Raw genomic sequence first — 25,936 nt, 5'->3', positions numbered from 1 at the left:
CTTGACTGCCAATTCACGCAGCCCACATAGGAAGCTCCTAAACTGGAGGCACCCTGGAGTTGGCTAACTCGACCGCAACACGACGGGGCAACGCATAGGCGTCTCAGTGAGTTTGACAGTACCCGGAAACAGCTGACGGTGCTGGAACCAGGCTGGGCACGAGGGAGTACCCGTGACAAAAACACTGCCGAGAACCAGCTGGCGGTGCTGGAACCCGGATGCGTTGCCCCAGTGTGCAAGAGCCAATGGCACCGAGGACCAGCTGACGGTGCTGGAACCCGGTTACTAAGCTGTAGGTGCCCGCGCTTAAAAGCACTACCAAGGACCGCCTGGCGTTGGCGGAACTCGGATACCCAGGAGGAGGCACCTAAGCCAAATGCTCTGCCCGGAACCAGCTGGCGGTGCTGGAACCAAGTGGTGGACCAGAAGGTCCACAGGAGAGGAGAGAACAGCTAGGCCGCGAGGCAGCCGCAGTTACCGAACCCCAACAGTCCTACAGGGGGAGCTTGGCCTACTGGCACTACAGAACCAGCCTTGACTGCCAATTCACGCAGCCCACATAGGAAGCTCCTAAACTGGAGGCACCCTGGAGTTGGCTAACTCGACCGCAACACGACGGGGCAACGCATAGGCGTCTCAGTGAGTTTGACAGTACCCGGAAACAGCTGACGGTGCTGGAACCAGGCTGGGCACGAGGGAGTACCCATGACAAAAACACTGCCGAGAACCAGCTGGCGGTGCTGGAACCCGGATGCATTGCCCCAGTGTGCAAGAGCCAATGGCACCGAGGACCAGCTGACGGTGCTGGAACCCGGTTACTAAGCTGTAGGAGCCCGCGCTTAAAAGCACTACCAAGGACCGCCTGGCGTTGGCAGAACTCGGATACCCAGGAGGAGGCACCTAAGCCAAAGGCTCTGCCCGGAACCAGCTGACGGTGCTGGAACCAGGTGGTGGACCAGAAGGTCCACAGGAGAGGAGAGAACAGCTAGGCCGCGAGGCAGCCACAGTTACCGAACCCCAACAGTCCTACAGGGGGAGCTTGGCCTACGGGCACTACAGAACCAACCTTGACTACCAATTCACGCAGCCCACATAGGAAGCTCCTAAACTGGAGGCACCCTGGAGTTGGCTAACCCGACCGCAACACGACGGGGCAACGCATAGGTGTCTCAGTGAGTTTGACAGTACCCGGAAATAGCTGACGGTGCTGGAACCAGGCTGGGCATGAGGGAGTACCCGTGACAAAAACACTGCCGAGAACCAGCTGGTGGCGCTGGAACCCGGATGCGTTGCCCCAGTGTGCAAGAGCCAATGGCACCGAGGACCAGCTGACGGTGCTGGACCCCGGTTACTAAGCTGTAGGTGCCCGCGCTTAAAAGCACTACCAAGGACCGCCTGGCGTTGGCGGAACTCGGATACCCAGGAGGAGGCACCTAAGCCAAAGGCTCTGCCCGGAACCAGCTGACGGTGCTGGAACCAGGTGGTGGACCAGAAGGTCCACAGGAGAGGAGAGAACAGCTAGGCCACGAGGCAGCCGCAGTTACCGAACCCCAACAGTCCTACAGGGGGAGCTTGGCCTACTTGCACTACAGAACCAGCCTTGACTGCCAATTCACGCAGCCCACATAGGAAGCTCCTAAACTGGAGGCACCCTGGAGTTGGCTAACTCGACCGCAACACGACGGGGCAACGCATAGGCGTCTCAGTGAGTTTGACAGTACCCGGAAACAGCTGACGGTGCTGGAACCAGGCTGGGCACGAGGGAGTACCCGTGACAAAAACACTGCCGAGAACCAGCTGGCGGTGCTGGAACCCGGATGCGTTGCCCCAGTGTGCAAGAGCCAATGGCACCGAGGGCCAGCTGGCGGTGCTGGAACCCGGATGCGTTGCCTATTCAAGATTGTCTTCCTAGAGCCCCAACTAGCGGTGTTGGAGCAAAGGGAAAGCAGGGGAAGCATAGTGTAGGCCGAAGCCTGCACTGGAGGCAGCTTTGTGTCTGCGTTGCGTTTGCAGGACACGATGCCGGCTACACAGCGGGGGAACAGCTGGCGATGCTTAACCCCACTAACACATTGGCTGGTGTTTTTCTCAAGTGCAGCTAGCACTTCCGGGCAGAAACTGGCGGTGTTAGAGCCCAGGGTCAGCAGGAGGAGGAGAGGAGCAGAGTGTAGGCCGAAGCCTAATTGAAGCAATTTCAAAGGTAACCTTTAACCCACCCTCAGGTGTTACAATGTAGAAGAGCCACACCTTGTGCAGCAGTAATGCTCCACAAGAGAGAGGTTGCTCTTTAAATTTTGCTCATTGCCCACGCAGAATGAAAGACGTACACAATTTTGCCCATTGTACAGTAGAACTGTATTGGAGGCGTGACTTGTGTTTTTAAGGAGACGCAGCACAGGTATCCAAAAATAACGCCTTGGTGCTGGGCGCAGCCTCCTGAGCGTTGTTATTTGCTGTACAGGAGTCTGCGCTATTGTGATCCCTTGGCCATGCGCTGTGAGCGCTGCCTGTCTTCTCACCTCAATTCATGTTAGCCGGTGCGGTTACCAATGGCCATAAATCCCAGACCCGCAGTGTCTTTTAATAAAGTCACACTGCAGAGCTGGGATTTGTGGCCTTGCGCAGTAAATATGTTCGCCGCTCACACATGTCCTTACACCTGCTTCAGACTGGGCGGCCTCAGCTGATCCTTATCGCATGCCGCGGCCATAAGGCCGCACAGTCTGAAGAGGGCGGAAGGAGATGCGTGAAGACAGGCGAACATATGCACTGCACATGCCCATCAATCACACCCTCGCAGTCAAAATACATGAGACAACGAGGGGGGTTGTGTCGGGCAGGGTGGACGCACAGGCACAGGCAGCCAACCAATGATGTCTGAAGATGGGCAGCGCTACCAAGGGGGGTGCTGCGTATCATTAGAAAGGAAAGTCACACCTCAGGGACATTGTAATGGTCTGTAATGAGACACATTTTGCACATGTTAAATTCAAGGTGGGCAAGGAGAAAAAGTCAGCCACCTTGTACAAATGCAGCAGTACTGCTGTACAAGGTGGCTGTTATACATAGAAACACATGGGGGGGTGGGGGCAGGTTCCCTTTAATTTCAGTTCAGGTGCCTGCATGGCGTTTGCAGGACACGTTGCCAGCTACATAGCAGGGGAACAGCTGGCGGTGCTGAATCCCACTAACACATTGGCTGGTGTTTTTCTCTGTGCAGCTAGCACATCCGGGCAGAAACTGGCGGTGTTTAAGCCCAGGGACAGCAGGAGGAGAGGAGCAGAGTGTAGGCCGAAGCCTGCACTGGTGGCAGCTTTTGGTCTGTTGTGCCAGCGTGGCTTGTGCTGGACACGATGCCGGCTACACAGCAGGGGAACAGCTGGCGGTGCTGAACCCTACTAACACATTGCCTGGTGTTCTTCTCTGTGCAGCTAGCACGTCCGGGCAGAAACTGGCAGTGTTTGAGCCCAGGATCAGCAGGAGGAGGAGAGGAGCAGAGTGTAGGCCGATGCCTAATTGAACCAATTTCAAAGGTAACCTTTAACCCTCCCTCAGGTGTTACAAAGTAGAAGAGCCACACCTTGTGCAGCAGTAATGCTCCACAAGTGAAAGGTTGCTCTTTGAATTTTGCTCATTGCACACGCAGAATGAAAGATGTACACAATTTGGCCCATTGTACAGTAGAACTGTATTGGAGGCGTGACTTGTCTTTTTAAGGAGACGCCTTGGTGCTGGGCGCATCCTCCTGAGCATTGTTACTTGCTGTACAGGAGTCTGCGCTATTGTTTGTTATCCCTTGGCCATGCGCTGTGAGCGCTGCCTGTCTTCTCACCTCATTTCATGTCGGCCGGTGCGGTTAGCGATGGCCATGAATCCCAGACCCGCAGTGACTTTTAATAAAGTCACACTGCAGAGCTGGGATTCATGGCCTTGCGCAGTAAATATGTTCGCCGCTCACTCATGTCCTTACACCTGCTTCAGACTGGGCGGCCTCCGCTGAGCCCTTATCGCATGCCGCGGGCATGAGGCCGCACAGTCTGAAGAAGGCGGAAGGAGATGAGTTAAGACAGGCGAACATATGCACTGCACATACCCATCAATCACACCCTCGCAGTCAAAATAGATCAGACAACGAGGGGCGTTGTGTCGGGCAGGGCAGACGCACAGGCACAGCCAGCCAACCAATGATGTAAGAAGACGGGCAGCGCTACCAAGGGGGGTGCTGCATATCATTAGAAAGGAAAGTCACACCTCAGGGACAGTGTAATGGTCTCTAATGAGACACATTTTGTACGTGTTGAGTTCCACGTGGGCAAGGAGAAAAAGTCAGCCACCTTGTACAAATGCAGCATTACTGCTGTACAAGGTGGCTGTTATACATAGAAACATCTGGGGGGGGGGCAGGGTCCCTTTAATTTCAGTTCAGGTGCCTGAGTGGCGTTTGCAAGACACGTTGCCGGCTACACAGCAGGGGAACAGCTGGCGGTGCTGAACCCCACTGACACATTGGCTGGTGTTTTTCTCTGTGCAGCTAGCACGTCCGGGCAAAAACTGGCGGTGTTAGAGCCCAGGGACAGCAGGAGGAGGAGAGGAGCAGAGTGTAGGCCGAAGCCTGCACTGGAGGCAGCTTTTGTTCTGTTGTGCCAGCGTGGCTTGTGCTGGTCACGTTGCCGACTACACAGCAGTGGAACAGCTGGCGGTGCTGACACATCAGCGAGTGTTTTTTCTGTGTAGACAACACTTCCAGGTGACAACTGACAGTGTTGAAACCCAGGGAATCAAAGAGGAGCAGAGTGTAGGCCGAAGCCTGTAGTGGAGCAAGTTGAAAGGGAACCTTTAACCCCCCCCCCAGGCATTTGTTGCTGAAAGAGCCATCTTGTACAGCAGTAATACTGCACATGGAAAATGGTGGCTCCTAAAATTATGCTCCTTGCAAACGCTGAAGTACACACTCATATAATGTGTCCCCTCACATCGTTAAACCGTCCCGGAGGTGGGACTTGTTGTGAATTCTGTGGCAGAGCTCCCTCCTGTGGTCACAAGTGGTACTTCGGCTGATTCTCTCTGTGAGCTTCCGTTGGTGGAGGAGAGTGGTACTGCGGCTTCTGAGTTTCCTTCCTCAGGTGATGTGGTGAAGTCGTTAGGTGCTGCTCTATTTAACTCCACCTAGTGCTTTGATCCTGGCCTCCAGTCAATGTTCTAGTATTGGACCTGTTTCTTCCTGGATCGTTCCTGTGGCCTGCTGCTCTGCATAGCTAATTTCTGCTTTGCTATTTTGTTTGCTGTTTTTTCTGTCCAGCTTGTCTATTTGTTTTTTCTTGCTTGCTGGAAGCTCTGGGACGCAGAGGGTGTACCTCCGTGCCGTTAGTTTGGTACGGAGGGTCTTTTTGCCCCCTTTGCGTGGTTTTTGTAGGTTTTTGTGTTGACCGCAAAGTTACCTTTCCTGTCCTCGCTCTGTTCAGAAAGTCGGGCCTCACTTTGCTAAATCTATTTCATCTCTACGTTTGTCTTTTCATCTTAACTCACAGTCATTATATGTGGGGGCTGCCTTTTCCTTTGGGGTATTTCTCTGAGGCAAGGTAGGCTTATTTTCTATCTTCAGGCTAGCTAGTTTCTCAGGCTGTGCCGAGTTGCATAGGGAGCGTTAGGCGCAATCCACGGCTGCCTCTAGTGTGGTTGGAGAGGATTAGGGATTGCGGTCAGCAGAGTTCCCAAGTCTCAGAGCTCGTTCTATGTTTTTGGGTTATTGTCAGGTCACTGTATGTGCTCTGACCTCTATGTCCATTGTGGTACTGAATTACCTTATCATAACAGGGACTTTCCTTTGTAATGTGACACAGCACAGCCGTCATTCCAACCCCCTTGGTGCCGTGCGCCACCTCCTCAACGTTGTTTGGTTCTGTCACGGAGCCCGCCCTGTAATGTTATCCCTTGGCCATGCACAGTTAGCGGTGCCTGTCTTCTGACATCATTTAGGTGTCAGGCTGGCAGTGCCTGTGCGTCCAAGCTGCCCGAGATCCAACCTCGCAGTGTCATCTAATGTAATCCCACTGCGGGCCTGGGATCCATGGGCATGCGCAGTGCATATCATCGCCTCTCACTCCCCTCCTTCCTGCTTCTTCAGACTGTGCGGCGTCACGGCCGTGACATGCTATTAGGGATCAGCTGACACCGCCTAGTCTGAAGAAGCGTGAAGAAGGGGAGTGAGAGGCTAGTATATGCACTGCGCATGGCCATGGATACCAGGCCCACTGTGGGATCACATTAGACAACACTGCGATTTCGGGCAGCGTGGACGCACAGGCGCAGCCAGGACGACAACAAATGATGTCAGAGGACGGGCAGCGCAAACTGTGCATGGCCAAGGGATAACATAACAGCGCAGGGTCCATGACAGAATCAAACAACTCTAAGGAGGCAGCGCACGGAGCCAAGGGGGTAGGAATGACAGCTGTGCTGCGTCACATTACAAAGGAAAGTCCCACCTCCGGAACGGTTTGACGGTGTGAGGGAACACATTACATGAGTGTGTAGTTCAGCGTTTCCAAGGAGCATAATTTCAAGAGCGACCTTTTCCTTGTGCAGTATTAGTGCTGCACAAGGTGGCTCTTTCAGTAACAAACACCTGGGGGGGGAGACAGGTTCCCTTACATTTTTGTTGTGCCAGCGTGGCGGTCGCATGACACGTTACCAGATACACAGCTGGGGATCAGCTGACGTTACTGAACCCCGATAACAGAGGAGCAACTGTTGACTGTGCACACAGCACTTCCAGGCACCAACTGGCGGTGTTAGGGCCCAGGGACAGCAGGAGGAGCAGAGGAACAGAGTGTAGGCCGAAGCCAGATTGGAGCAAGTTGAAAGGGAACCTTTAACCCCCCCCAAGACGTTTGTAGCTGAAAGAGCCATCTTGTGCAGCACTAAGGATGCAAAAGGAAAAGGTTGCTCTTTTAATTATGCTCCTTGCAAACACAGAAGTAAACACTAAAAATGTGTCCCCTTATACCGAAAAACCGTCCCGGAGGTGGGAATTTCCTTCGTAATGGGACGCAGCACAGCTGTCATTCCTATCCCCTTGGTGCCGTGCGCTGCCTCCTCAGCGTTGTTTTAAGCTGTCACGGAGCCTGCGCTGTTCTGTTATTCCTTGGCCATGCCCAATTTGCGCTGCCTGTCTTCTGACATAATTTGGTGTCAGGCTGTGAGTGCCTGTGCGTCCACGCTGCTACAGATCCCACCTCGCAGTGTCGTCTAATGTAATCCCACTGCGGGCCTTGGATCCATGGGCATGCACAGTGCATATCCTCGACTCTCACTCCCCTCCTTCCCTCTTCTTCAGACTGTGCGGCGTCACGGCCGTGGCATGCTATTAGGGATCAGCTGATGGCGCACAGTATAAAGAAGGCGGAGGGAGATGAGCGAGAGCCCGAGGGGAAGATATGCACTGCGCATGCCCATGGATCCCAGGCTCGCAGTGTGATTCAATCAGAAGACACTGCGAGGCGAGATCTCGGGCAGCGCGGGCGCACAGGCGCAGCCAGCCTGACACCAAATTATGTCAGAAGACAGGCAGCACAAATTGGGCATGGCCAAGGGATAACAGAACAGCGCAGGCTCCGTGACAGCTTCAAACAACGCTGAGGAGGCAGCGCATGGCACCAAGGGGGTAGGAATGACGGCTGTGCTGCGTCACATTACGAAGGAAAGTCCCAGCTCCGGGACGGTATAACGGTATCAGTGAACACATTTTATAAGTGTTAAGTTCTGCGTGTGCAAGGAGCTAAACTAAAAGAGCTACCTTTTCCTTGTGCAGCATTACTGCTGCACAAGGTGGCTCTTTCAGTAACAAACGCCGGGTGGGGGGGACAGGTTCCCTTACATTTAGGTTGTTGTGCCAGCGTGGCGGTCGCAGGACACATTGCCGGCTACACAGCTGGGGATCAGCTGATGTTACTGAAACCCAATAACACTGGGTCCTATGTTTTGACTGTGCAGCCTGCACTTCTGAGCTGCAACTGGCGGTGTTGGAGCCCAGGAATAGCAGTTCAGGTGGTAGAAAGATGAACACATCAGGAGACCTGGATGACACCCAATTACTTAATCAGGCAGAGGAGTGGCAAATTCCTGCGAGATCCAGGCCTGGTTCATTTTCAGGAAAGTAAGCCGGTCAACGTTATCGGAGGATAGTCGCATGCGACGGTCTGTTAGTACACCACCTGCGGCACTAAAGACACGTTCCGATAAGACACTAGCCGCAGGGCAAGCCAGCACCTCCAATGCATACTGGCTTAGCTCTGGCCATGTATCCAGCTTAGAGACCCAAAACTTGAACGGGGAAGAGCCGTCTGGGAGTACAGTAAGAGGGCAAGCCATGTAGTCTGTCACCATCTGACGGAACCGTTGCCTCCTGCTGACTGGAGCTGCCACTGATGGTGTAGACATTTGGGGCGGGCACACAAAAGTTTGCCACAGTTGTGCCATACTGGGCTTGCCTTGGGCAGAGGCACTGCTTCTGCTCCCTCTTTGTGCAGAGCCTCCCCCACTGCCTCGACGCACTGAGCTGCTTTGTAAAGCACTAGCTGCACTCCTCTCAGTTGGACTGGAGAAGATGATGGAATTCACCAGTGTGTCGTGGTACTCTCGCATTTTACGCTCCCGGGTCAACGCTGGGATGAGGTTTTCGACGCTGTCCCGGTAGCGAGGATCGAGGAGGGTGAACACCCAATAATCAGGCATGTTGAGAATGTGGTCGATACGGCGGTCGTTTCTCAGGCACTGCAGCATGAAATCCACCATGTGCTGCAGACTCCCAACTGGCCCAGAAACGCTGTCCCCTGCTTGAGACATGATCTCTGCCCGCTCGTCATCACCCCACCCTCGCTGTACACACTGACCACTGGACAATTGTGTCACTCCCTCCTCTGGACGGAGCTCTTCCTCCTCCATTGACTCCTCCTCATCCTCCTCACAAAGTGGCCCCTGCGTACCCCTTTGTGAGGAACCACGTGGCGCTGACTCTCCAGAAGCTGATGGAAAAGGTGACTCCTCATCCTCCACCTCTTCCACAACATCATCCCTTAACGCTTGCAAAGTTTGTTGAAGCAGGCAGATAAGGGGGACAGTCATGCTGACTAGTGCATCATCTGCACTTGCCATCCGCATGGAATAATCGAAAGGACGCAAAACCTGGCAGACGTCCTTCATAGTGGCCCACTCTGTGGTTGTGAAGTCTGATCGGCGCTGACTGCGACTTTTTAGCGCCTGATGCAGCTGGTACTCCATTACTGCTTGCTGCTGCTCACACAACCACTCCAACATATGTAACGTGGAATTCCACCTGGTAGGTAGGTCACATATGATGCGGTGTTCCGGAAGGCGGAATCGGCGCTGCAGAGCAGCAATGCGGGATCTTGCCAAGCTGGAACGCCGCAAGTGAGCACACTCTAGGCGGACCTTGTGCAGCAGTGCATCAAGATCCGGATAGTCCCTCAGAAAACTCTGCACAACCAAATTGAGCACATGTGCCAGACATGGGATGTGAGTGAGGTTGCCAATGGCCAAAGCTGCCACCAGATTTCGGCCATGGTCACACACTACCATGCCTGGCTGGAGATTCGCTGGCACTAACCACACATCGCTCTCCTGCTTGATGGCATTCCAGAGCTCCTGAGGTGTGTGGCTTCGATTCCCCAATGAAACTAGTTTCAAGATGGCCTGTTGACGTTTGGCCACGGCTGTGCTCATGTCGGTCATAGGTAAACGTTCACGGGTCCATGTGGAGGTGGACTGTGACGGCTCCTGCAGCGATGATTCTGAGGAACTTGTGTATGAGGAGGAGTCAATGCGTACAGACTGGACTCCTGCAATCTTTGGAGTGGGCAAGACACGTCCTGCGCCACTCGTACGATCTGTACCTGGCTCAACAACATTAACCCAATGGGCAGTGAGGGAAATGTATCGCCCCTGTCCATGTTGACTGGTCCATGCATCGGTGGTGAGGTGGACCTTGCTACTGACGGTGTTCAGTAGCGCGTGTTTTATGTGTCCCTCCACATGCTTGTGCAGGACAGGGACAGCTTGCCTGCTGAAGTAAAAGCGGCTGGGCACCTTGTACTGTGGGCTGCCAATGCCATCAAGTCACGGAAGCTGTCAGTCTCCACCAGCCTGAATGAGAGCATTTCCAGGGACAGAAGTTTGGCAATGCCTGGAATTCAGAGCCTGTGCTCGGGGGTGGTTTGCCGAGAATGGCCGCCTTTTCTCCCATGCCTGTACTACCGATGGCTGTAGAGTAGACTGGGAGTGTGAGGATGACTGGGAATGTTTTGCTGTGGGTGGAATTACACTAGGTCTCTGGACAACAGTGCCAGAGGTTCTTCCATGGTGATCCTGGGAGGAAGCCAAACCAGCTGTGCGTGAGCTGGAGGAAGAGGCAACACGAGCTGAAGAGGTGGTAGCTGCCGCTGTTGGTTGGCCTACGTCTTCAGTGTGTTTTTGTAACTCCACCGCGTGCCTGGTCCGCACATGTTTCCACATATTTATGGTATTGAGGTTGCTGACACTTTTACCTCTTTTGACTTTCTGATGACACAGCTTGCATTTGACAAAACAAATGTCATCTGCAACTGTGTCAAAAAAGGACCAGGCACTGCAAGTCTTGGGAGCGCCCTTTTTGGCTTTGGAAAGAGACAGGCTCCTAACGGGTGCCAAAGTGGAGGCTACAGGCTCCGCAGTCTTCCCCCTCCCTCTCCCTCTTTGGCCCATAAGGGGAATCTCTTCCTCAGTGCTGCTCCCACCACCTTCCTGTTCCTCACGCCACGATGGGTAAACGACCTCATCATCTCCACTACACTCTGCCACCAACTGCTCCTCCTAGGTAGTCTCGGCAGCACAGTACGCACCAGAAAGCGGCACCTGAGTTTCATCATCAGATGAGTACTGCGCTGTGGTCACCGCAGGCACAGGCCCACCCGCCTCTTCAGAGTCAGAGAGACAAAGCTGTTGGGCATCACTGCACACTGCCTCTTCTTCCATTTCTCCAATGCTGCTTGGCTGGCCCCCTGTTTCCAAGCCAAGAGATTCAGAGAACAGAAGTAGAGACGGCTCCTGTCCTGGGCTCTCTGACTGCCTGGCCAATTTGGCAGGTGGTGAAGAGACAGATGGCTGCTCTCCAGTAGTCTGTGCCTGAGAGGATGTGGCACTAATTGAAGTCGATGCCGATGCGTTAGCTGCCATCCATCCGACAACGGCTTCAATTTGATCTTCACGCAGCATCGGTGCACGGCGCTCTCCGACAAAGCTGCGCATGAAGGACTGTTCCCTGCTGAAACTGAGTGATGATGAGTCACCGGTGCCCGCAGCAGGCACAGAATCACCACGTCCTCTCCCTGCTCCTCTCCCTGCTCCGCGCCCACGCCCACGTGCCTTACTCCCTGCCCTCTTCATCTTGGTTGACAGATAAAGATAAGCAGAAAAGTACTAAGGCCTTAGTGTGCTTATTCCTGAAATGCTCCTCCTAACAGGTGTAAGAAACACTAATGTTGTAAAGTGTGGACTAGACTTTATTATTTATAAAATGTGGCCTACACAAGTGTTAAGTGGTGTTTGGTGAACTTTACTTTTTTTTTTTCTGCAGTTCGGACTACAGAGCGAGTTTAACTCACATGGGGACCGTGCAGAGAGCCATAAACGGCGCTGCAAGGCCCAAAAACCCTCCTCTAGGTTATCCTATGTAGTGTTTTTCCACTATTTAGCTGGAGACGGGTGGAAAGACACTAATAGGAAATTTTTGAAAAAATTTTCAACAGGCTGCACTATTTGAAAAAAAGGACAAGTTATTTAACGGTATGAGGCAGTAACGCACCCTGAGTTGAATCCAACCAGCTGTGGCTGCACACAGACTACAGGGCGAGCTGCGCTCACACGGAGACCGTGCAGACAGCCGTAAACAGCGCTGCAAGGCCCAAAAACCCTCCTCTAGGTTATCCTATGTAGTGTTTTTCCACAATTTAGCTGGAGACGGGTGGAAAAACACTAATAGGAAATTTTAGAAAAAATATGCAGCAGGCTGCACTATGAGCAAAAAAGGACAATGGATAGAACTGTATGAGGCAGTGTGAACCCCCCCTGAGCTGAATACAACCGGGTATATGGCTGCACACAGTGAGCTGCACACACACACACAGAGACCTTGCAGAACGCTGTTAAAACAGCGCTGCAAGGCAAGAGCAAGGTGAACAGTGAACAACACACAGCGTTTTGCTAAATTAGCCTTGGGAAAGCAAAATAAAGCAATTAGCTATCTCAACTGGCCCTCAGTTAGAACACAGCGTCCTGTCCCTAACTGAAATCACAGCAGAGTGAGCGCAAAATGGCGGCAGCGTTTTTTTATAGTGCAGAGTAACATCATTTCAGCAGCCAATCACAGCCTTGCTAGTACTTACATGCCCACCATGCTAAACAGGATGTGCCCACACTTCCATTCATTCCTCATTGGCTGCTGCGTGCAGTTTGAATTCTGGGAACTTCCGATTCCGGTATCCGATACGCGGGAAGTATCGGCTATCGGTATCGGAATTCCGATACCGCAAATATCGGCCGATACCCGATACTTGCGGTATCGGAATGCTCATCACTATTCCCGACGCCACCTCACAACTTTCAAAATTTCCTTTCTTCACTTTGTACTTGGACACTTGGTGGACCTGGACGTCGGATTTTGTATTTCCCAGACTATTCCACGCTTTGCACCGCAGCTTCGAGGTATGTAAAACCGCTTGGGCGTGGTGGATGGAACGATTTATGGTCGGCATGAGCGCTTCGTGCCGCCGCTGAAGCGAAGCGGATGGTACGCTGTTGCGGCTGGTGGGCTAGAGCATGTCAGATGGAATGATGTATGGTTGGCATGAGCGCTTCGTGCCGCCGCTGAAGCGAAGCAGATGGTACGCTGTTGTGGCTAGGTCGTGGCAGATGGATCGATGTATGGTCAGCATGAGCGCTTTGTGCCGCCGCTGTAGTGAAGCGGGTGGTACGCTGTTGTGGCTTATGGTGGGCTAGGGCGTGGCAGATGGAATGATGTATGGTCGACATGAGCGCTTCGTGCCGCTGCTGAAGCGAAGAGGATGGTACGCTGTTGTGGCTAGGGTGTGGCAGATGGAATGATGTATGGTCAGCATGAGCGCTTTGTGCCGCCGCTGTAGTGAAGTGGGTGGTACGCTGTTGTGGCTTATGGTGGGCTAGGGCTTGGCAGATGGAACGATGTATGAAGATGGAGCAATCCTCTTCCAGTCATCCGCCGTCTTGGGAAACTGCAAGATGAAAAGGAAACATGTACAAATTAGGAAACATATATTGTTGTGCACATACACTCTCATGTGGACATCCTAGAGTGATTGACGCGCAGTATGGAGTAGTAAAACAAAGTCAACAATCCTGAGTATGCAGGCAGCCATTTTATCAGACTGCTTCACTGACTGAGAGGGGGTGCTAAACACTATATCGACATAATATAATCTATAAAATAACGCTGGGAGCAGCAAATAAAAGAACGGTGGCGCAGGATGGGAGCAGCACATGTCAGAATGGAGGCGCAGGATGGGAGCAGCACATGATAGGATGGAGACCATATACCAATAGAAATGCTCGCCACAGGGCATAGAACGGGTTCAATAGCTAGTATAATATATTGACATAACATAACACAGCAGCAAAAAACAATAGTAGTAAATATACAGTCACCTCCATATAATGCCTTAAGCTCTGCACAATGGCCTCGCATGTCTCCGGAATCATTACGCTCAGTAAAGGTCTGGAAACAGCAGCGGAAAACTGCAAATCCTGAAGAGACCTTCCTGTGGCCAGGAACCACAGTGTCACCACCAACCTTTCATCCACGGGCACGGCTGCACGCATCGGCGTATCATGCCTTTGTATGAGTGGCGTAACAGCAGCAAGTATAATCTTGAAGGATTCCTCTGACATCCTAAGGTAGTTTCGGAAATCATGAGGGTTATTATCACGTAACTCTCTTATGAGACCCATGTGTGACAATGTAGATCTTTTCTGCAGCCAGCTCCGGGTCCACATGCGACGTTTTCGTTTAGGACGTCTCTCCTCTAGGAGACGTGCTGCCTCAAAGACCAGGGCAGCAGCAACGACAGACCTCTCACCGGAAGTGAGCATACTTCCTAAAAAGAAAACAAAAGTACAATAAATACACGTGCTTACAAAACAATGTTTTGACCATTGATCTAAATAATATGGCGCAACCGGCATAAACGAGGCAGTCCACCATGCTGCAGCTCGATCTGTAAAAGGATTAATTGGGCCACGCTACAGCTGTCTATCTGAGGCGCTCTGGCCTACCCTACTCTTCATAAGGAACAATCTTCCACGCTCCAGCGTTAAACAGGAGGTATCCTCATTGAAGCGCAACATCTGCTACGCTGTAGCGTTATACATACCTCTTGCGGTAAAAGTCTGTAGTTTTAAGTCCAGGGAATCCAGGGAATTTAGGAGTTCTGTTTCAAGCACGTGCTCCAGAGAGAAAAGAATACAGCACTCGACAGCTCCGGTTTTATCGGCTGGGCGCAATAGTACTTCGTCTGTCGAATGAGCGCACAGTATTGGACCGCCCAATCAGCACACAGGAGGTGGAGACTTTGGTGCTCCTACGTAGCCAGCTCCTCCACCCATTACATTGTATACAATATCGTGCACACCTATGTTGCACGATGCGATCATGCCGCCACAGCGGGACACTTGACGATGAAACAACGTTTCAAACGATCTGCTACGACATACGATTCTCAGTGGGGTCCCTGATCGCAGTAGCGTGTCAGACACTGCGAGATTGTAACTATATCGCTGGAACGTCACGAATCGTGCCGTCGTAGCGATCAAAATGCCACTGTGTGATGGTACCCTAACTATGGCATACAAAGCCATCCGCAACCTGTCTCATCCAAACATCTGTGACCTATTCTCCAGGTATTTAAACTGAACACAATCTGCGATCATCATAAGATCACCTTTTCTACTCGACTCTTATCTCCTCTTCTCACAATCGCATACACAATTTTTCCTGTGCATGCCCCCTACTGTGGAACTCTCTACTCAACATATCAGATTCTCACCTACCGTGAAAACCTTCTAAAGGAACTCGAAGACCAACCTCTAACCAACAGACTACAATTTGCAGTAGCCCTCGGTCCCCCAAACCGCTGCATGACCAGATGACCAGCTCTGCCCTCACCTACTGTGTCTTCACCCATCCTTTGTAGACTGTGAGCTCTCGCGGGCAGAGTTATTTCTCCTCTTGTACTAGTCAGCGACTTGTTTTTTTAAAGAATATTGTTTTTTATTATTTATACCCCTTTTCACATGTAAAGTGCCATGGAATAAATGGCTCTATAATAATAAATAATAATAGTAATATGTAGGTATTGATGATATTAATATTCTCTTTGGTGAACATTCCTATCTTTAATTCCAAGCTGTTTCTTACAATATTATTAACAAGTACAAACCTTGATTGACCTATGATTCGTGTCTTGTGTTTCTTACAATGCACCTTTTAACCTCTTGTCAATGTATTTGCCAAAGTTTTATGTAGACAATAATTTTTCTACAAAACAAAATGTCCATACTCTCAGGTGAATCCAAACATTGCAATGTAAAAATAATGTAAATTTTGAAAATCTACAGACACTTTAAATATTTATATGAAATAGCTGCATTCTGTGATAGAGTTACAAAAGGGTTTTTTTATCCTCTCTATCTGACTTTCTTTTCAATGACATTTCCCATGATGAGTACTCCAAAAGAATAGCAATTGCCTTTCTTGTCAGATTTGTTTTGTCAGTTCTGAATGCTGAGCCTTGCTTTGCCATTTTCAAGGTCTCTTTCAATCTTTGGAACACAGCTGGAGCTTCAATCAGGCGTTCACTCCGTGAAGAAGTTGGCAGTTGATCCCTAACCAACTATGTGGAAGATATATAATATATTTCACAGTACACAGAGGAATACCCCTTTCATTTCATCAAAAAAAAGACCATATCACTTATGAATGCTTGTCTGAAAAATACAGCCCCTTTTTCTGTAGGGATATGAGCACTCGTAAATGAACTAAACTGACCCATACTTGTCAAGCTGATTTGATTTTAACAAATCTATGATAAAAATCATTTTTCAGCTGTCAGGAAATGTTCTGAGTTTAGAGACAGCAACTGTTTACATATCATTTGACATCATGGAACTTTACTTCAAAGAGAAGAAGGGAGCACATTGTTCCTGCGACATGTCACTGGAGTCCTTTCTTTTGCATATGATCTTTTTTTTTTTTGCAGTTTGTGTATTCAATGTGTGTCTTTCTTTTATCTTCCTCCTAAACAGCATTAGAGAATGCACCAGGGATTTCCACTTCAGCTGTCCTGTTTGTTCAACTGATTTTCACAGCCTTCTGTGTTGACCCATCTACAGAGTTGAGGACTAAATGAAACCCTTTTGTATGCCACACATGTTCTTTCTGGCAGAGTGCTCTAATTTACTTTATTATTTCAATCTCAATTATGTCCAAACAATTTTTACATCAGAGAATTGAAACCTATGTATTTTGTGTGCCATATTAGCCTTCTTTTGCATATCCACATGTTCATTTGCAATTACAAACACAGTAGAGAATAATTAGTAAAATGTACAAGTGTTTATCCATTTTCATACAGAATGCATGGTCTGCTTTGACTTGCTTAATTAGTCCTTAAATTTATATTATGTATACAAAGTTCTTTAATCTCACAGCATATATGTATTTGAATAAGAACATATGACACGGATTCTAGGCAAATGGCTAAATTCAAATAAATATCTAAGATGACTTCTACCTTTTACCGTCATACACACAAAAGAGCATACATTAAACCTGCCATCATTGATGACAGCTACTACAAATTTACACAAAAAACAAACAAACCAAGAATTAAAAGCTTTAGTTTTAGCATTTTTATTTTTGGAAATACAGCATTAAAGATTATTTCTTGAAATGCAGCATAATAGATAAACTATCGTCAAATTATGGCTGCCCTTTTTATATGATTAAAGAATGGGAAACCCCTGACTGGAGATTTTTGACAATATCATGTAATAGAAAAAAAATCCTCAGAAGTGTCCCTAATGTCCCCCTGAAAAGGCCCAACTTTTTAGCAGCAAAGGTCAGGCCTGAAAATTCAGATTGAGGACAACTGACATGAGGGCGTTATCTTTTGAGATTTCACCCTTTACATTAACCTAGTGCTACAGTGAAGTTAACAAAGACTTTACAGAATGGTGACATCATTAGAGAGGTTACTATTCAGTATTAGAGTCTTGATCAACCCTTGGTTAAAGGGTTTGTCCATTACTTGGACAACCGTTTTTCAGTCACCATGTTTCTCTATGTAAAATAATAGCAGCTATACTCACCTCCACTGCAAGAGTCATACCAGCGATAACACTGCCTGCTCTACCGAGGCTACCATGGCATTGTTATGTTACACCAACCTTGCAACATAGCAGTGGCTGCTTTACTCTCACCTCCTTCGGACATAACTGAGATCAGGAGGAAGTCAGAACCCTACTGCACATTCTGTGTTCTGGGTGTTAGTTTTAGGAAGTGAATGTAAAGTGGTCACTGATTGGCTGCAGGGCTTGGGTCAAACACCATCCCCGGGAGAGCAGGCACTGACATTGCCTGTACTAGAAGTGAGTATACATGTTATTATTTTACATGGGGAAATATGATTGTTAAGAAGGGGTCATCATAGTAGTGTACAACCCCTACAATATTTCGCTCTTTCACTGCGAGAGTAGCATGGTTGTTGGATCCCGATATGCAGGGTTGTCTCCCCTTTTCCTCATAGATTGTAAGCTTGCGAGCAGGGCCCTCATTCCTCTTGGTATCTATTTTGAACTGTGATTTCTGTTATGCTGTAATGTCTATTGTCTGTATAAGTCCCCTCTATAATATGTAAAGTGCTGCAGAATATGTTGGCGCTATATAAATAAAAGTATTATTATTTAAAAGACTTGCAGAGGATAAAAAATAAGCGTTCTTTCTTTGAGTCAGTTTACTTGTTAATATTGTCAAGTCGAAAGGATAAAAAATATTGAGTGGGAGGGGACACTGCACAGTGGCTCAGTGGTCAGCACAGCAGCCTTGCAGCGCTGGGGTCCTGGGTTCATATCCCAGCAAGCACAACATCTTTAAGGAGCTTGTATGTTCTCCCCATGTTTATGTAGGCTTCCTCCGGGTTCTCCGGTTTCTTCCTACATTCCAAAGACATACTGATATGGATTCTAGATTGTGAGACCCACTGGGCACAGTGCCAATAATGTTTGTAAAAAGCTGTGGAATCAATGCCGCTAAATAAATAAGTAAAATAAATTAAGAAATAAATACTTCAAAAATATTTTCAAAACTGTTTCTGAAAAGGATTACACAGGAAATAAAAAATGTATCTGAAAAAAAAAGCCTCATTTCCTTACATGGATCCCTTTTGAAAATCCAACAGTTATTTCGGCCTCAAAAAGACTGAATAGAACCTAAGGGATTTTCAATCAAAATGCAAATTCTAAATGCAGAATGCAATTATAATATAATACTCCGTAACTCAAAATGAGTTTAAAATCGGTGAAAGGTTTGAAAATTACATATTTTGTTTAATATAGAATGTGCTTTATTTTATTTTCATCTACATTTTTATTTATATTATTTTTTTATAGGAAAATAAAAATATTCATGTGTACTTATTGTTTCTTCTACACAAAATGGTCTGGCTTTCCGATAGCGTTGGGTCCAGATCCTAGTATTGCTGTATTCCAATATAATGATATTTCCTCCAAAAGCAGCAAATGCAATCTATCGTACCGGGGCATCTTGCATGTCATTGTGTCATCCCTGATATGATAAAACATGATGTATTTAGAGTGGAAATTGTTCAAGAGGATGTTCAATTATGAAATCATATGATATACAGAACATACGGCCATGCGAAAAAAACACCGCACTCCGCTGGCTTTCTGAGATGTAATAAGAGAAGAACTTGGTAAAGCATTTTTCTATTTGAGCCACATAATGTGAACAATTCCTTGAAATGTGAAGGGCTGATCTCACAAGCACAAGCAGAGAACATTCTGTAAGCACAGAAGGTTAAATTGGTTTATTGTTTTATCACAGGACATAATCTTTCATGCTTCCTGGTTCTGTTTTCACAGAGGACAGATAATGAAAATGGCATGGGGGGAGGAGAGCGGAGACTGTGGATGGCAGAAAGCACTTAATGAATATCCAGTCGGAGGAAGTGTCTTTAGGCTTTCTATTCAATGGCTGGTAAATACAGCAATAAGAAAGAAACATGTCTGGAGGGAGTTGACAGGCTATAATTAGCACAAATAAATTCCATTTGTTTGACCAGCTCACACAAGTTAAGAGCATAGCGGTATTTATATGGAGTGAATGGTGGCTCATTAATTAGACCATGTATCATAATACCCTAATATTTACCAGTATATAATATTCAATGAGATTGTTAAGATTGTATTTCTGTCCAATGTTAAGCAAATGAAATAATCCTGAGATTTAGGATGTAGCAGTTTTTTTAAGCAATAAACACAAGAATTCGACCTCACATTCTAAAAGCATTACTCTCCCTCACTGCCGTTTCCTCCCCCAAATCACTTCCCACATGCATTGTGTAAAACTAAACAAAATGACTCTCAAGGGTCATGGGATATATCTCACGGGTAGCTGCTTGCTTTTTATAAAGTGGCACCTGCTGGGAGCCTCTTAGTGTCTACAGTCTGCTTCTATTAAATCAGTGTGTTTTTTTCCTCTTTCTCTCATGCTTCGGGAAAAATATCCACAGGAAGCAGATCTTTAACATGAAGCAGAGCAAAGGGCTGGGGAAGAAATGAAGGAGGGATTGTTAAGATGCGTTTTATGTTTATTCTTGTTTATTATTCTTCATGGGCAGCATGGCGACTCGGTGGTTAGCACTGTCACTTTAAAGTGTAAATGTCGTGTTAATTTTAATTTTATAAGTCAATAGTACGCATGAAAATAGGCAACTTTGTAATATCTTATCAGAGAAATCTGCTTCTTTCTCCGTCTAGACTGATCCTTCATTGTAGAAGCTCTCAGTTCATTGGTGTCAATACTTTTATGACCAAAAATGACAAAAGTGTGCTACGTGTTAAACCTTTTTTAGCTAACCCCAAAAATATATTTGCGAGCTTTCAGAGCACAGAGGCTCCTTCTTCCCACAGTTTACCTGCCTAAATTATAAACCTGCCTGAAGGAGGAGTCTCTGAGCTCTGAAAGCTTGCAAATATCATTTTCTGGCTAGCCAATAAAGGTAACTCTATTAGAATACTTTTGTCATTTTTAGGCAAAAACGTATGTACATAAATTTTTCTGGCAAACACAGTACCAAAATATCGTCTTTTATTTTGTACATCAATTGATGGGTAAAATCTGTCTTCAGTAAATACAAGTTTTCCCATTACTGAGAATGTAGAGCCTTGTTAAGTCCCATTGATAAGTGTAAAGGTACCTTCACACTCAGCGACGATGCAGCGATACCGACAACGATGTCGATCGCTGCAGCGTCGCTGTTTGGTCGCTGGAGAGCTGTCACACAGACAGCTCTCCAGCGACCAACAATGCCGGTAACCAGGGTAAATATCGGGTTACTAAGCGCAGGGCCACGCTTAGTAACCCGATGTTTACCCTGGTTACCATCGTAAAAGTAAAAAAAACAAACACTACATACTTACCTTCTGCTGTCTGTCCCCGGCGCTGTGCTTTCCTGCACTGACTGTGAGCACAGCGGCCAGAAAGCAGAGCGGTGACGTCACCGCTGTGCTTTCCGGCAGGCCGGCGCTCACAGCCAGTGCAGAGAAGCACAGCGCTGAGGACAGACAGCGGAAGGTAAGTATGTAGTGTTTTTTTTTTTTTACTTTTACGCTGGTAACCAGGGTAAACATCGGGTTACTAAGCGCGGCCCTGCGCTTAGTAACCCGATGTTTACCCTGGTTACCAGTGAAGACATCGCTGAATCGGCATCACACACGCCGATTCAGCGATGTCTGCAGGAGGTCCAGCGACGAAATAAAGTGCTCGACTTTCTGCAGCGACCAACAACATCACAGCAGGATCCTGATCGCTGCTGCCTGTCAAACTGAACGATATTGCTATCCAGGACGCTGCAACGTCACAGATCGCTAGCCATATCGTTCAGTGTGATGGTACCTTAACTGTCAATTCTCTTTTCCCCTCTACATAGAATTTTAAAAGCACTACCTATCATCTCCTATCTATGTAACTGGAAAATCTGACTTCACTAAATATAGATTTTACCCATGAAAAATCAATGCAAGAGGAAAAAGAAGAGGAAGAATTATATTTTTCTGATAAAAAAATATATTACAAAGTTGCTTATTTTCACATGTACTATTAATGTATTAAATGAAAAATTAAAATCACGGTTACTCTTTAAGCCCTAGGGTCCTGCGCTCAAATTCCACCAAGAGAGGTGTGTATGTTCTCTACTTTCCCAATGAGGACAGTGATGATAATATTTGTAAAGTGCTGTGAAACGTGATGGCGCTATGTAAGATAAGCATACACGAAAATAATTTCATGCCATTTCCATTTTAATTGCTGATGGAGTGTGTGCATGACTGTGATTTGATGACTTTGCTTCTGCTTCTCTGTTAATGTCTTAGCCGTTAATAAGTGGGTATGGAAATGAGCGTTGGGTCAGTATTGTAGAGAACTTATCTTTACTTTAAACACAGTAAGAAGCCTATAATTAGCGTTAGAATAATAGATTCTGTTTTTCCATTTCGGTTTAAATATTTTAAATATTTTATTAAGCCTCACAATACATTTTTTATGAGGCTCACACTATGTACTAGGAAAAATACGATAGGCTTGAGGGCAATGATAGTGTTTTATTGTTTGCTTTAGCAAAGTTGAAAATAATTAGTATTAGCAAAAGCCAAGGGAAATGCCATAAATGTTTCTTCTTGGAATGGAATGTATTACATATGTTGTACAATTTAAAACCAGATACTGATAAATATTTTTTTTCTATTCTGTTCACTTATTGATTGTAGAATTTTTGCATATTATATTTCGTAAATTACTGTTAACAATATTTAGATATACAGTCAAGAGAAAAAAGTAAGTTCACACTCTTGTAATTCTATAGTTTTCCATATCAGAACATGAAAAAACATCTGGTTCTTGGAAGGTCATAAAATTAGATGAATGCAATCTCAGGTAAACAACAACATGCGACAAAGTACAGCGTATCATTTATTTAACAAAGCCTATGCCAAAATGCAGAAGCGGTGTGCAAAAAATTAAGCCCACCCAAAGAAACAATAGCTTTTAAATCTATCTTTAGCAGCAATATTTTGAAGTAATTGCTTTCTGCACAACTTTATCAGTCTCTCAAAATATTCTGAAAAAAATTTGGCCAACTCTTCGCTACAATATTGCTTAAATTCATTCACATTTCTGGTAATTTTTAATACGAAGTTCTATGAAAAAGGTTATTCTTAAAATAACAAGTTATCCCCAATATATAAGATATGGCATAACTTGCAGATCGCTGTGGGTCAAACCTGTGGGACCCTCAGTAATCCCAAGATTGGAGCTTTAGAACCTTCCAAACCATGATTATGCAGCATCTTCTGAAATGAAAGAGGTGTGCATGCACCACCCCTAAAACATTTGCTGTCTATGAGACTGCTAAGTGGAACACTTGACTAGTCTCACAGACAACGAATGGAGTGGAGGCCATGAATACTCAATTTTCCTCCTTTCAGAATGAGGCTGCAGAGTTCCGTTCTATGGGCTCTAAAGCCTCAATCTGATGGATAAGGAATGACTTTTTTTGGGGGAAGATGCCTCATAGGGGATCTCATTTACATGTATAAATATATGTGTGGCCAGTACACAGGACTTGCTCATGACTTATTCTTTCCAAGTATCATAATTAGGACCAGGCGGCACGCATTACGGGTGGAAGAAAGGTGATTCTGACAGCTCAATAGAAAAAGATTCTTTAGGGTATGTGCACACATTCAGGAATTTTCGCGTTTTTTTCATGTTTTTCGCTATAAAAATGCATAAAAAACGCATACATATGCATCCTATAATTTAGAATGCATTCCGCAATTTTTGTGCACATGATGCGTTTTTCTCTGAGAAAAAAACCCATCGTGGTAAAAAAAGCAGCATGTTCATTAATTTTGCGGATTTTTTGAGTTTTTCCCGCTATTTAATGCATTGGAAAAAACCCCACAAAAAAACGCAAAAAAAACGCATGCGGATTTCTGGCAGAAATGTCCGATTTTTGTCAGGAAATTTCTGCAAGAAATCCTGACGTGTGCATATAGCCTTATAGTTAGAGCAGTCAGACTGTAGAATGCCCGACCACAAGACGTAGGAATGGCAGACATTATAACGGCTTTTAAATAGGGAATGGATGATATTCTCGGTACACATAACAATAATAATAATAATAATAATCTTTATTTATATAGCGCCAACATATTCCGCAGCGCTTTACAGTTTAACAGTTTCAAACACAACAGTCAAAAGTAACAACGTTAACAATACAATAATTAAAGCGAAATAAGACGACCCTGCTCATGAGAGCTTACAATCTACAATGAGGTGGGGGAGATACAAAGTACAGGTGTGTATTTACAATGATGTATTTACAATGATGGTCCAGCCATCTTCAGGGGGTGGGGGATAGATGGAAGTAGTGAATGGGCTACACACACACACACAAACATAACATGACTTTGATTACTGAATGTGATAGGCTGCTCTGAACAAATGTGTTTTGAGCGAGCGCCTAAAACTTTGCAAGACTCCAGTCTTGGAGTCGGGAGTGGGAGGTACGGATTAGTGCAGAGTTTAGTCGAAAGTTATTTGCAGATTGCAGCTGTCGATTAGGCCGATAGACAGAAATGAGGGAGGAGATGTAAGGCGGTGCCGCACTGTGGAGAGCTTTGTGGGTGAGAACAAGTACTTTGAATTGTATCCTGTAATGAATGGGCAGCCAGTGTAACGACTGGCGAAGAGCCGATGTATCTGAGTAATGACTAGCCAGATGGACGACCCTGGCTGCTGCATTAAGGATAGACTGGAGAGGGGAAAGCCGAGTAAGGGGGAGGCCAATTAGTAAAGCATTACAGTAGTCCAATAGTAGTAGTCCTGTAACAATACAGGTTATAGTTAAATTAGTGACAAAATGTACAATTGGTGAAGAAAGGCGGAACTTGATGGACTAGGTTTTTTTTCACCTATGTAACTATGACTAGGATTTTAATGTTCTTTCATAGCATTTCATTTGGGTTGAGGTTAGCACTTTGACTGGGTCATTGAAATTACTTTTTTACTTTCTTTTTCAGCCTTTCAGCCTTTCTGATGTAGATTTGCTTGTGTACTTGAGTCATCTTCCTATTGCATGACTCAGCTTCGGTCAAGCTTTAACACATTTGGTTATAGAAAATTTTGGTATAGACGGGCGTTCATGGTCATCTCTGCAACTGCAAGGTGCCCGGGCCATATTTCTGCAAAACAAGTCCACATGATCATGACAGTTGATATGAGGTGTTTAATATCCTGTGTTTGGTTTTTGCCAATGTAGCACAGAACAGATAGGCCAAACAAACCTACCTCAGTCTTGTCTGCCAAAGGATATTGTTCCAGGAGTTTTAAGATTTTTTCACATGTAACTTTGGTAAACCTTCAAAACAAACCATACTTGTTCAGCCTTTTTCTAATTGTTCTGTCATGTGCCCAATAAGGGCATTTTAAAGTCTTAGCTGTAGCTCTAGGATTTTCTTACAATATCTTTGGGCTTTGCACTGTCTGACCTTGGGGTAAATTTTTGAAAGTATGCTCCAAGGAAGACTGTCAACTGCCTTCAATATTTTCCACTTGTGAATAATCTTTATCACTATGGAATGATGGATTCCAAATTGTTTGGAAATTGCTTTATAACCTTTTCTGAATTTATGGACAACAACAATTGCTGCTCTAAGTTCATTACTGATGTATTTCCTTTCTGGTACTGTGTTAGCATATTGCCTAAACTCCTACTTTGATAAGGGTAATAAGTGCTGACAAAAAATTAATGAAGGGAAATTGATTAGCAGCCCCTGACTGCTACTTACCTTTTCAATTCTTATGGAAGCAGTAAGGGTGTACTAATTTTATTTACTAAATGCTGCTTCATTTTGGCAGAGTTTTTGTTAAAGGAAACCTGTCATTAGTTTTTTATCATATAACTTGCGACCACCACCTTTCAGCCCTCTGTTACAGCATTCTGGAATGCTGTATATAAGTCTCCAAGCCTCGCAGAAACAAAAAAAAATCTTTCATTGAACTCACCTATGGGGCGATCCAGTCTGATTGGCTTTGCTGGTCTTGCTTTGGTGCTTCCTCTCTTCTAGCGATTGCCGCACTCCTTCTCTGCTTCATGTGGACACTGAGGGCAGAGCAAGGTACTGTTCTGCACATGCGATGGGAAAGAGCATCAGTGCATGTGTGCTATAATACTTTGCCATGCCCTCAGCAGGGCAGAGAGAAATATGACTGCGCAGGAGCTTGATGGGAGCAATGTGTGGATGACGTAGGATGGCGAGTATAATGAAAGTTCCTTTTTTGTTTTGCAGGGTGGCTTGGAGACTTATATACAGTATTGCAGAATTCTGTAACACAAGGCTGAGTGATGGCCGTAAATTATATTGGAAAAACCTGCTGAGAGCTTCCTTTTTAGATATATAATGACATTGTATAATTTGTAATTTATTGTTGTTCATTTCATGGGGTATTTACCTTATGGTAAGTACTCCATTTAATGATCTGTGCAATCTAAAA

This window comes from Ranitomeya imitator, chromosome 1, assembly GCF_032444005.1.
Source record: "Ranitomeya imitator isolate aRanImi1 chromosome 1, aRanImi1.pri, whole genome shotgun sequence".
NCBI lineage: Eukaryota > Metazoa > Chordata > Amphibia > Anura > Dendrobatidae > Ranitomeya > Ranitomeya imitator.
This window is presented reverse-complemented; position numbering follows the sequence as displayed.